The following is an 11,706-nucleotide window of genomic DNA, read 5'->3' on the forward strand; positions in this document are numbered from 1 at the left end:
GTCATCATAAGGGATTTCATATCTCAAATATGGACTTGCCTCTCATAATTCCTCCTTTGGTTTGTCACTCATTGACCCTACCACATAATGGCATATTCAATAAAAGCAATCTCAACAAGCTTGATTGGGTTCCAAATAATCGTGACACTAAAAAATCCACTCCACCTTCTCTCATTCTAAATAAACTTCAAGATCATTCTTCCCATGAAAAGCCGTTATTTTCAACTAATTGTACCCAAACCTTCACCTAACTTAGTATTATGGTCCCAATACCTATAATTACCCCCTCTGACCAAAATTATCACTATATCTTTCCCCTACAAACTAACAATTCCACTACTGTCCAAAACATTCCCCTTATCTTATAGATACATATTCAAATCAACATCACTCATGTCTTAATTATTAACCACAAATTCATTCACATTGGTGTTAACTCGCCTAACAACCATCCTAACATTAAATTCTCTTCTTGCAGGCCTAATTTGAACCCTACCATGATCATTAACATGTTGTTTCTCTAACCTATCCAATGTATCTCCAAATTTATTGGCCATTCGATCCATCCATTAAGTCATAATATGATGTGGACCAGCTTAGAAACACCAGCAAGGACCCATTACATGTTTCAAATGGTCCAATGACTCGATCCAAGACAAAGGCATTGAAAGAGGCATTGAATGCATTGGTTTTAAAGGTTTCAACCAAGTCAGAATGGAAAGGTACATTAGAGTATCAAGAGGAGGACTTAGTACATTTTATCCATGTGCAAGAGGAGCCCAATACAACATTACTTGGGCCATGAGGTGAGGACACCAAAGGAAACAAAAGAATCCTACTACAATTTAGAAACAATATCGATGGCTACCTTTTCCTTTTGGTTCTAGGATTAATGGGTTGCATGGAAGGCTATAAATAAGCCTTGAATTAGTTATGTAATATTTTATTTCCTTCTCTTCTTCTCATGGCAGAACATGGATTTAATATTAGGGGCTTTATTTTATTTTGTTAGCTACAACCCAAGACTTGTTTGGGCTTAATTAATACTTTATTTTCAGCAAGGATCCAAGGCGTCTTTGGACAAGGTTATGAGCTTTTTAGTTTAGGGTTTTTGGATAAGTTTTTAATAGACCTCATATAAGTCCATATAAGGGGTCCATTGAGGTTACTTTTTCAAGAACTATTTAAACTCATGTAACCAAAATTTTAGCAGCCATTGATGAATATTACTTCTGAATTTTTTAGTTTTAATGTGTGAGAGTAATTCTTGCATTCTTTATTTCTTGAACGGAACAAATCTGACTTATTGAAGATTTAACTGGCTTCATGGCATCATTCAACTTCATTCCAATAGTGTTGGTGCCTTAGAGTAGGTTTTCATTGTGTCACACTCCTATAGACCTATTTCGGCTTTCCGAGATCAGATCTCAATCTTGACATGATCACGAGGTCTGCATCATAAAGCGTAATTGAGTTATAATTTAATTGTCTCCTCTCTATGGTGTCATGTTGTCGCTTGCCTTCAACATCTTTGAATATGAAAATTGGTTAGTTGACAAGAAATATATATCCCTTACTTACTCCCTCATGTGTTCACACTTCTCTTGTTTTTAACTCAAATATGTTTGCTGTGTCCTTTTCCTTTAGTCTTACCTTTCTTCGACTCTTGCGAAACTAAAATCAACACCAACCATAAATACTATGCCGACCTAACCAGTCATAATCATCACTATTATTATTATCAACTAGAATGTGTTGTCTATATCCAAACTGTTGCGTTACCCGATCCGGCCAATCTAGCTCGACCATCTCAAAACATGTTAATGGGACCACTACTGCTTATATGTTCATCCCGTCAGTGCGAACAACTAGAGCAATGACCAATCTTTCTTCTGAGTAAGGTGTCCGCATGACTTACAGATTATAAATGAAATAAATATCAAATAAAAATAATTCAGTGTAGTTAATTATTTTATTAAAGAAATAGTTCAAAAGGTACTTTGATAGCATGTTGCCTATTAAGCTTGCTTTGATAAAATGCTAGCACATGTGTTGGATTATTTTCAAAAACCCATCTAGCACACCACCTAGTGGTTACAATTTCATTGTCTCCTCTATGTGGTGCCATGTTGATGCTTGCTTTCAACGTCTTTGAATTTGAAAATTGGTTGGTTGATAAGAAATATATATTCCTTACCCACTCCCCCATGTATTTACACCCGTCTCGTGTTTCATTAAAATATAGGTTTTTCACTCAAATATGCTTGCTACATCTTATTCTTCTTGTCTCACTTTTCTTCGAAACTTGCAAAGCTAAATTCAACACCAAATATAATAGTCATAGCAGCGTATCCAATATGTGTATATGAGTAAAGAAGAAATAAAAACATGAAAACAAGCAAAGAACAAACTAGAATTATAATTTCGCGAGTAACAAGTGAATTTGTACAAAAAATAGATGTTTTTTAAGATGCGAAAGAAAAACAATGCAATGGTTATATATATAAAAAATTAAATGAAAAATAAATATACCAATAATTATGTTATTATACTGCCATAATTAACAGCAGCAAAATAAGTTTGAATTACTTATGCAAATTAGACCTGTTAAGTTCTAATTCTGAATTTAGTTCCTATAGCAATAGAACTCCAAATAACCTCAGATTTTATGTGGAGTGTGATTAGAACCTCAAAACTCAGTATATACAATTTAAGAAATTTCTAAATGTATTTGACCTGAGATCTCCTTCTAATACGAATCTGACAAGTTTTAATCCTGACCTTGATTACTATAGCAAATAATCTTCAAATGAGCTCAAATTATATATGGCATGTGATTTGGACTCTTAAAACTAGTATATAAAATTTGATAATTTTCTGAATTAGTTTGGTCTGAATTCTCCGTTATTTGTGTATTGTGGCAAATTTGACAAAAGTGACTTTTGGATGTTTTCCTTACTTTTTATGCTACTGCCATGTTATGAGACAAAAACAAACTAAAATGAAACCTTTTTTTTTTTAAGGAATCTTAGATGCAAAACACTAAACTGTAGATATAAAATAATCGAAAACCAAATCAAAGACAACTAAACCTAAAAAAGCTGAAATTAATAAGAAGAAAATAAAGGATACAAACTGATTTTTAGTGCTTAGTTGTAATACCAATTGATGCGAACCTCTTGATCACGTGGTCAAGCAACCCTTAACGAAGCATATAACAACTCAAAAAGTTGAAAATCAAGTTTGACAGAACCTTGACTCAAAGGTAACCTTGTACCTAAAAACCAAAGATATTGGAAATAGACTAGAACCTAAAGATAACCTTGTATCGAAGAACCCTATATATATGAATGACGCTACGAAGCTAGTTAATCTTCGATAAGTCAGTGTATGATCTTTGTTCCTACAAAGAAAGGTTGTTTTGCCATAAACAAACAAAATAAAAACTCATATTTATTCTCCAACTTAATGCTCAAATTTTCACCTAAAAAACCACAATATAATCCTCTAACTAACTTGAAAAGACCCCTTTTGAGTTACAAGCTAATGGGTGTAAATTAGTAATCAACTAACATAAGTCCAATAATGAAATGAACTCTTATACAATTTCTAATAGGCCAAAACAAACCCAAATTAAAAATAATAATTATTCAACATTAAATAAATAAATAAAATAGGATAATCAAAACAAAGTTGTCATGCCAAAATTCTTCCATGTAGTCTGAATCTTGAATTTTTATACATTATTGGCATATTTTTTCAGTCCTGACTTTTAATATGTTGTTCTCTCTCGTTTGGATGAATTACTGGGTCTCCTATATATGGTTGCAAAACTTGAGGTATGTAGTTTCCAGCCCAACTTGAATTGCAATAAAATTCTACCTATAGCTCCAGATATGTCCCAAACAATACACAAAAGTATAGACTGACAGATTTGACAAGATTTGTCTAAATTAGACCATCTGAAATAATATATTTCCTAACTCTATTTGACATGAAAACTTATCAAAATATAATTCCAAGTGTCTTGTGGCTCCCTGTAAAGTTTTAACTTGTTCTGATATATAATTTAAGAGATATTTTTTGATTTCATAAAACTAGTCAATATATATTTAAAGGTTAAATTCAGATTTGACTTGGTTCGTATCATTAATTACTACAAGTGCAGTTTTCTACCATTACTTATGGCAACAAATATTGACTCTTTTATCATTACTCTTCTTGCACAAGCTCCCGCCCTCTCTCTCTGAATATGGTGAACCATAATTTTTCTTTTCATCTATGTCTCAACTATAAAGAAAGTATGATCGATTACATTGAAGTTGACTTTTGTATGATTAGGCATGATTGCATACATTACTAGGATCAAGGAAGCATTGATCCATAAAGTCTTGCAAGATCACTTATTTCTTTCTTTGAGATTGATATTATGAATTTGACAAAATGTTTTAGCTTCAATTTCCATGCGCTGAACTTAGGACTGTGAGTTTAGTTTATAAATTGATGAAATATTGACTTGATCTTGGTGAGCATTATGTTTTATTTGGATTGCATATGAAGCTTGGCAAATTTTACCTTAACTCAATCGATCTGTTCGGCATTTGTTATTTTACAGTCAAATTGTAATCCATATTTTTAGCCTCAGCCGGTCAAGTTGTGAATTTCTATTGCTTGTTGCAGACACGAAGACTTCTTAGCGACCTATGTTAGGGCATTCGTATGTGATCTGACTGTTGATGCCTTGAGCAGCGAGATTCCTCCATCTTCAATTGAGATTGTGACAGTGGTATTTAATTTAAAATTACGTCTATAATGTTTGCATGATAGAATGATGTCACTTTGTTCAAGTTCATGATTGATAATTGCTGTCCTAAGTTTCTTATTCAGAATTTTTTTCGTACATCTCAAGTTCTTGGTCCTTTATTCACCTTTCTGACTTTTTAAGTAGATATTTGTGTCAGCTGCAGTTTCACCTAAGTAAATGCCTCTAGTCTTACAAAACATTAAAAAAGTTCTCAAGGTAAATACCTTTTGTAATTGTAATTATCAACTTATTGTCTATCCAGATAATTGATAATTGTGATGGAAACTCACTTTTTTTCTTCTATAGTCAAATGTTCCTGATACGATCCATGTAAAGTTAAATTTAGATTTTAATATAAAATATACAATTATCCAGTTTTATAACAAGAGTCATAATTCTTAATCCGTCCGGATCGGATTGAAATTTTACTTGGAGTCTCCTGACATATTGTCCTATATTAAATTAAAATTTAGGTCAATCGAAGTTCGGGAAGACATCGATCTATATGGGTTAACAGAGGTTGTACGAATTTTGTTATTTACTTCATTTTGACTTGTGGACTTTCTATTTGGCTAGTATTCTTTTTCTGAAAGGATGTGGAATCTTGTTTTGGAAATCTCCTAGTTTTACAAGGATTCATAAATGTTTCAGAATCCTTTTTTTACAAGGATTTCTTATTCATCCTAGCTACAATAAGAAAAGAAGACTTCAAAATTAATTCTACCTTCATGTCAGATTTCCTAGTCTATTTGAGACTTTTTAAGGGTGACAAATCTGATACTAGCATATGTAATATAGTAATTTTCAGATTTTTATTATTTGTTATTTTTCTTCTTCTCAGTTTAGGGTTTTATTTACATTATTTAGGTTTAATTGTAAGTGGGTCTCATATAAGTTCATATAAGGGGGGGTCCATTAGGGTTTATTAGTTTAGAGTTAGTATAAATAAAGGCATAATCAGACACGTAAATTAGACAATTTAGATCAATAAAACTTCTTATTTACCGCAATTTTTGTGTGTGTGTGTTGGTAAGATGATTTTCCTTTCATGGTTCCTTAAAGAACTAAAAATGACTATTCGAAGAGCAACTGACTTCATGGTGTTATCCTTGTACTTCTTGTTCGCAAATCAATATTTTTTATATAGGGGTTTCCGTTTCAAATAGTGCTAGTGTTTAGGGACAAGTTATCTTTGTATCACACTCTTATCAAACCTGATTTACTTAACTTTTTAGGAATTAATGTTTTTACATGTTGGTTACCTGACCATATATTCATCAGGTTCGCATCATAAAGTTATGTGTTGCTCCGTGACCATGCTCTAGGGAAACCTTGCGCAGGTTGATAAGCCCTCTGTTTTTTATTTGACCTCCCTTCTTATTTGACTGGCAGGTGCTAGATCCTCCATCTTGGCACTTATGGGGCTGAGTTTCAAGCACTTCTTTTTTTTTTTCTCAGTTGATTTATTTAATGAGCTGGATCCAAAAATTTCCTGCATGGTTTTTGTCTTGGTTGATTTGTTTGCATAGATATGGGTTTATATATGTGTGTATACACGAGTCATTATATACCTAGTTGCCTCAGTGGCTCTTGTCCTTGTTCATAATTTATCTTCTCTAGTCATTGTCAACAGGAAAGATTCACTAGGTCCACATATTAGTGAAAAACTTTTATATCAGTGGGTTGGTGGCTAGAGATGATAATTTTTTAGTTAGGTTTGTTTTTTATTAAGAAAAAGTAATGAAACCGGTTTTATTATTGAAAAAAAATGAAATTGAATTAAAGCTGGTTCAAATTAATTAATTTTGATTAAGTTATTTTAGAATAAAAATTAGTTTTTTTCAGTTTGTCTCAGTTTTTTTAGATTTGGCTTGGTTTTTATTTTTCAATTTTTTTTCTGGTTTGGATCAGGTTTGGTTTAGTTTTTTCGATTTTAGGTTTATAAAATTGAAATTGAACAAAACCGGTTTGGTTTTTTTAAAATTTAATCGGTTTAATCAGTTTTTTTCATGGTTTAATTTTTTTAATTTCAGACTTACAAAACTGAAACCGAACCGAATTAGTTGGTTTTTAAAAAATTATAATTAGCTTTTTTTTACTGTTTTTTTTTTTTAATGATTTTTTAGTTTATTTTACTTACCTTTAGTGATGGCACTGCAAGTCTCAAAAATGTGTGCATTCGTTATTGTAGGCATTCTAGTTTTGGAGAATAGTGAGCTATATTATCCTCTGGCCTCTTCTTTTTCACCGTGCTCTCTTTTTTTTTCAAAACGAATTCTTGACAAGTTTGTTTAAGGATAAATATCATGGCCTGTGTTGCAAAAAAAGTTGAGAATCGGTCACGTGAAAAAGTGATGAATAGGTAAATAGATGAATATCGTGGAGAAAAAAACAAAACTTTTGGAAAGTCAGTCTTTTTTTTAAAAAAAAAAAAATAAAATGGGAGGAACTACTCACACTTTTGTCTAGCCCGTGATTTTTAAATTTCATACTCTGCAATGATAAAATTACACTAATTTTACTAAACTTGTATTTTGACATGGACTAGACCAGAAACACAAGCAAGGACCCATTACATGTTCCAAATAGTCCAATAACCCAGTCCAAGACAAAGACATTGAAAAAGCCATTGAATGCATTGGAGTATCAAGAGGAGACTCTAGTACATCTTTTTCATGTGCAAGAGGGGTTCAATACAGTCTTATTTGGGGCATGAAGTAAGGACAGCAAAGAAAACAAAAGAATGCTACTAAAACTTGAAAACAACATGGGTAGCTACCTTTTTCTTTTGTTTCTAGGATTAAAGGGCTGTATGGAAGGCTATAAATAGCCTTGAATCAGTTCTGTAATATTTTACTTCATTCTCTTATTTTCATGGCAGAACAAGGATTTAATATTAGGGACTTTATTTTTATTTTGATAGCTATAGTCCAAGGCTTGTTTGGGCTTAATTAATACTTTGTTTTCAGCTAGGATCCAAGGCTTGTTTGAATTAAGTTATGGGCTTTTCAATTTAGGGTTTTGGGCCAGTTTTGAGTGAACCTTATATAAGTCCACATAAGGGGTCCATTAGGGTTAATTTTTCAAGAACTATTTAAACTCATGTAAGCCAAAATTTCGGCAGCTTTGATGATTATTATTCTGAATTTTTTCAGTTTTAACCTATGAGAGTGATTTTTACATTCTTACATTCTTTTAGTTCTTGAACGAACTGAATCTGACTTAACGAAGATTAACTAGCTTCGTGGCGTCATTCTATTCATTCCAATAATGTTGGTGCCTTGGGGCAGGTTTCAATTGTGTCACACTCATATCAGACCTATTTCGGGTTTTCGGGATCAGATCTCAATCTTAATTGTGGGTTGCGTGATCACGAGGTTCGAATCATAATTTTTATTGTTTCAATTTTTTTTATGATTTTATATCATTTTAATATACTGATGTAAAAAATAAATTTAAAAGAAATATTATTTTAATATATTTTTAAATAAAAAATACTTTGAAAAGCAACTATTATTACAATCATAAAACTATATTACAAGAGGTATACCAAGAAGCAGAATTGGATGGCACGGAATTGAAGTCATGAAAGTAGATTCAGTTTTTTCTTATACAATGGGGATCTATGATCTATGAAGCATAAGGATTTCTTAACAAATTGAAAAGAAAAAAAATACACAAATAAAGAAACTCACCTAAATAACATTTCTTTTTCTAATTGAACCTCAACGAGTTAGATATCTAAATAATTGGGTATAAAGAGAAAAAAAATAAAGGAATTTCCAAGATAACAAAATTTTAAAAAATAAAGATTTTTACTATTAGGGTTTATTCACGTAAGATAATTTTATATCTCCATGACATTGGAGGAAAAGAAACTAGTATGATAAATCAAGATGAAAATGAGTCAAAATGTGCCTTTAGATAAAATAGGATGAATAACCTCCATAAAAAAAAAAATAGGTGGAAGTTTTTCCTTGTAGTTTCTTCTTTTAACATCATTTTAGATTATTTTTGACTGGTTTCAGGTGTTAGATCCAAATTGTATTTTAATTTTCAATTGGCTCAAAACATTCTATTAGTAATAGAACTTGATACGGTTTAGCCCATGGTTCAGTCTTGGGTTACTCATGATGGGATTTCAGTTGGAAGTTTGGGTTTAAGGGGAAGACCATTCGGCCAAGTAGGGTTTTTTTTTTTTTTTTTGGTTTTAGCTTGTATTCCATTGGGTTCAGCCATGTTGGGTTTTCACATTGGAATGCATTCGGCCAGGTTGGGTTTTGTTGGTGTTGATGGGTTCGATCTAATTATGGAGAAGTTAGTTTCTTTCAAAAGTGATTTGGGCCTTGTAGATTTGCATGAGCTTGGGCTATATGGGGTCTAAAAGTGATTAAGATTAATTCGGGTGTTGGGTCCTTCTCCTATAAGGATTTGTAAAAAATCCTAGTTAAGTTTGGATTCATGATGGGCGATTACAAAACTGAATTGGAGAGCGATTATCATGTCTCCATATTGGATAAGGATTCCATATGTAACATGGAGACCACGTGGTGGCATCATGTGGGGGTGAATTCTCCTATTTATTTGTTCATTATAAGCAAGGATTCCTTTCCTTCAAGGAGAACAAGAGGCGACCAGATTTGGAATTTCCTAGTTGTTTTCTTTCTTCTCTTTCCAAGATTTTATTACTTTAAAAGGAGATTATGGAAGGCTTTTGAGAACATTATTTTGACCAAACAAGAGAAGAAAATCAAGCATTTTAAGGCGGAGCATGTTCAAAGCATGGAAAGAGATTTAAAAGGGGTGGGGTAAGCACATATTATTCTTATGCAAGTCAAACCCAACTACAAAAGGAAATTAATCAAGCTAAGAACTGTTTTGGGGACTGATTGTTTTCTTGTATTATTTAGAATATTTTACATAGTTTTTATGCCATTTTAAAATGTTATTTGAACCAAAAGATTTCAGTTTAGGTTCTTAAAGTTTAATTAATGTTTGTTTTGGCTCAAATTAAATGTTTTAGGTATTAAACTTGTGTTAGCTAAAAGCCTCAAAGATTTGCAACCCAATATGGATTATCTTAAGACTATACAATGTTTTCTTTGCTATGAATTTCAACGGCATTCAAATTAATAATATTAATAATATGTTCTTTGTATAACTGATCTTCTAGTGTCAATTTGCGAATTTCAACACCTCTAGTTTTTAGTTATAGATTAACTCTGACCAAGATTCTCAAACTTGATTTTTTTATTTTCTTGAGAAAATATCATTGTTATTGGGGAATGCTTGCCTATAAAATCAAGAGAAGTTTGCATCATAACTTGCAATCAAGGAAGACCAGAGTCAATACAATGTGAAGTCTAATGTCAAGAAAAGCACGTTATAGAACCCTTCAAACAATTTTGAATCGACAGCAGCTGAAATGTTTGGCATTTTCTCCTTCCAATGATAAGAGGGATGGTTCACATATTACCTTTTGTTTCATGTTTTGATGGATTTCTGATAGATTTGGTATAAGAATCTTTGATCTTTGCTGCACGAGTTTTGTTTTATACTAAGCATGATGCACACTTAGCATTATTGTATTGTAATATGCTAATTAGTAAAAATGATATGACTTCAATGACATTAACATGTTTTTTTCCATTTCTTTTTCTAAATGTGATTGAAGTTAGGGATAAGAATTTCAAGATCAATATTCTGTCAAAAGAGTATCAGCAAATTTGCAGGTCAATAGGCTTGATGCTCTGGGAGTCAGCTCGAATGATGACTTCGGTGCTCGAAGGAAATCCAACTATTGTTTAGGGGGGGAAAGGTGTTAGAATTAGTTGTGGTCAAATCAGCTGACCTCGTAGTTGCTAATGATGGGGACAAAAAAGCACTTGAACTATTGGCCCAGAATGTTTATTCTAAGCTACAGCCATCACTTGCAAAACGGATTATGAAGAGATTGGGGTGGGAAAATAGAGAACATATAGAAGCCATAAAGGAACTCCATTCTGGAGGTTTTGAAGTCATAATTGGCACGGATGTTACATACATTCCTGATGCTATTTTGCTTTTGTTTGCCACTGCGATGGAATTAAAATCATGTGACAGCAACGGTGGAGGAGACAAGGAACAGGCTCTAATTCTCTGCCTTATCTTCCGCCGAGTCGAAGAGAACCATCCTTACTTTCAGCTGCATCTCAAATTGGTTTTAAGTTGGTTGATAAATGGCCAACAGGAATTCCATCTAATCCATCTCAAAGCATTGTAGGCTCTTGGTTTCAAGAGGATCAGCCCAACATCAAGTATAATTATGCCAATGATTTATTAGAGGTGCCAATTGGATCCAATTATAAAAGCTAGGACAAAGAAGCTTAAAGAAGCATTAAATGAGCTTGTTCAGAACATATGAAGCAAGATGGATCTAGAGGGGCTTGGGACATTTAAGGAGCATGATGGACAACCTTTAATTAATCTAATTCAGGTTCAAAAAGAGCCCAATTCGTGTGGAACAAGTGGCTAATGTCCCCATCCCAGCCTTGTTAGCCTTTTTTTTTTTTTCCCTAATGCTACAAGAATAGAAAGTCAGCAATTTATTTTCCTAAATAAGGAAGTTGGCCAAATACTGTTCCTAAAAAGGTGATGATTATTTACTACTTTTCTTAACCTAGAAAGGAAAGTAATTAACTCAACAACAAATGAGGAAATTAGTTTTCTTATTTGTCCAAGTTAAACAAGGAGATCCAAGCTAATCAAGGACATCAAAAAAGGGTAACAACACAAATTTTCAAATCAGATTGCCTCGTAGTTTATTTGAGACTTCTTAAGAGTGACAAAATCTAATTGTAGCATATTTAAGATGATAATTTTTGGATTTTTTATAATTTTTTATTATTTTCTTCTTAGTCTTT

The 11,706-nt window shown here is 32.4% G+C and overlaps 1 pseudogene; it reads left to right on the forward strand.

Moving 5' to 3' along the window:
• The first annotated feature begins 640 nt into the window (after positions 1-640).
• On the forward strand, positions 641-11,158 carry LOC118048977 (uncharacterized; annotated as a pseudogene).
• Positions 11,159-11,706: the final 548 nt, after the last annotated feature.

The sequence above is a fragment of the Populus alba genome, chromosome 18, assembly GCF_005239225.2.
Source record: "Populus alba chromosome 18, ASM523922v2, whole genome shotgun sequence".
Classification (NCBI taxonomy): Eukaryota; Viridiplantae; Streptophyta; class Magnoliopsida; order Malpighiales; family Salicaceae; genus Populus; species Populus alba.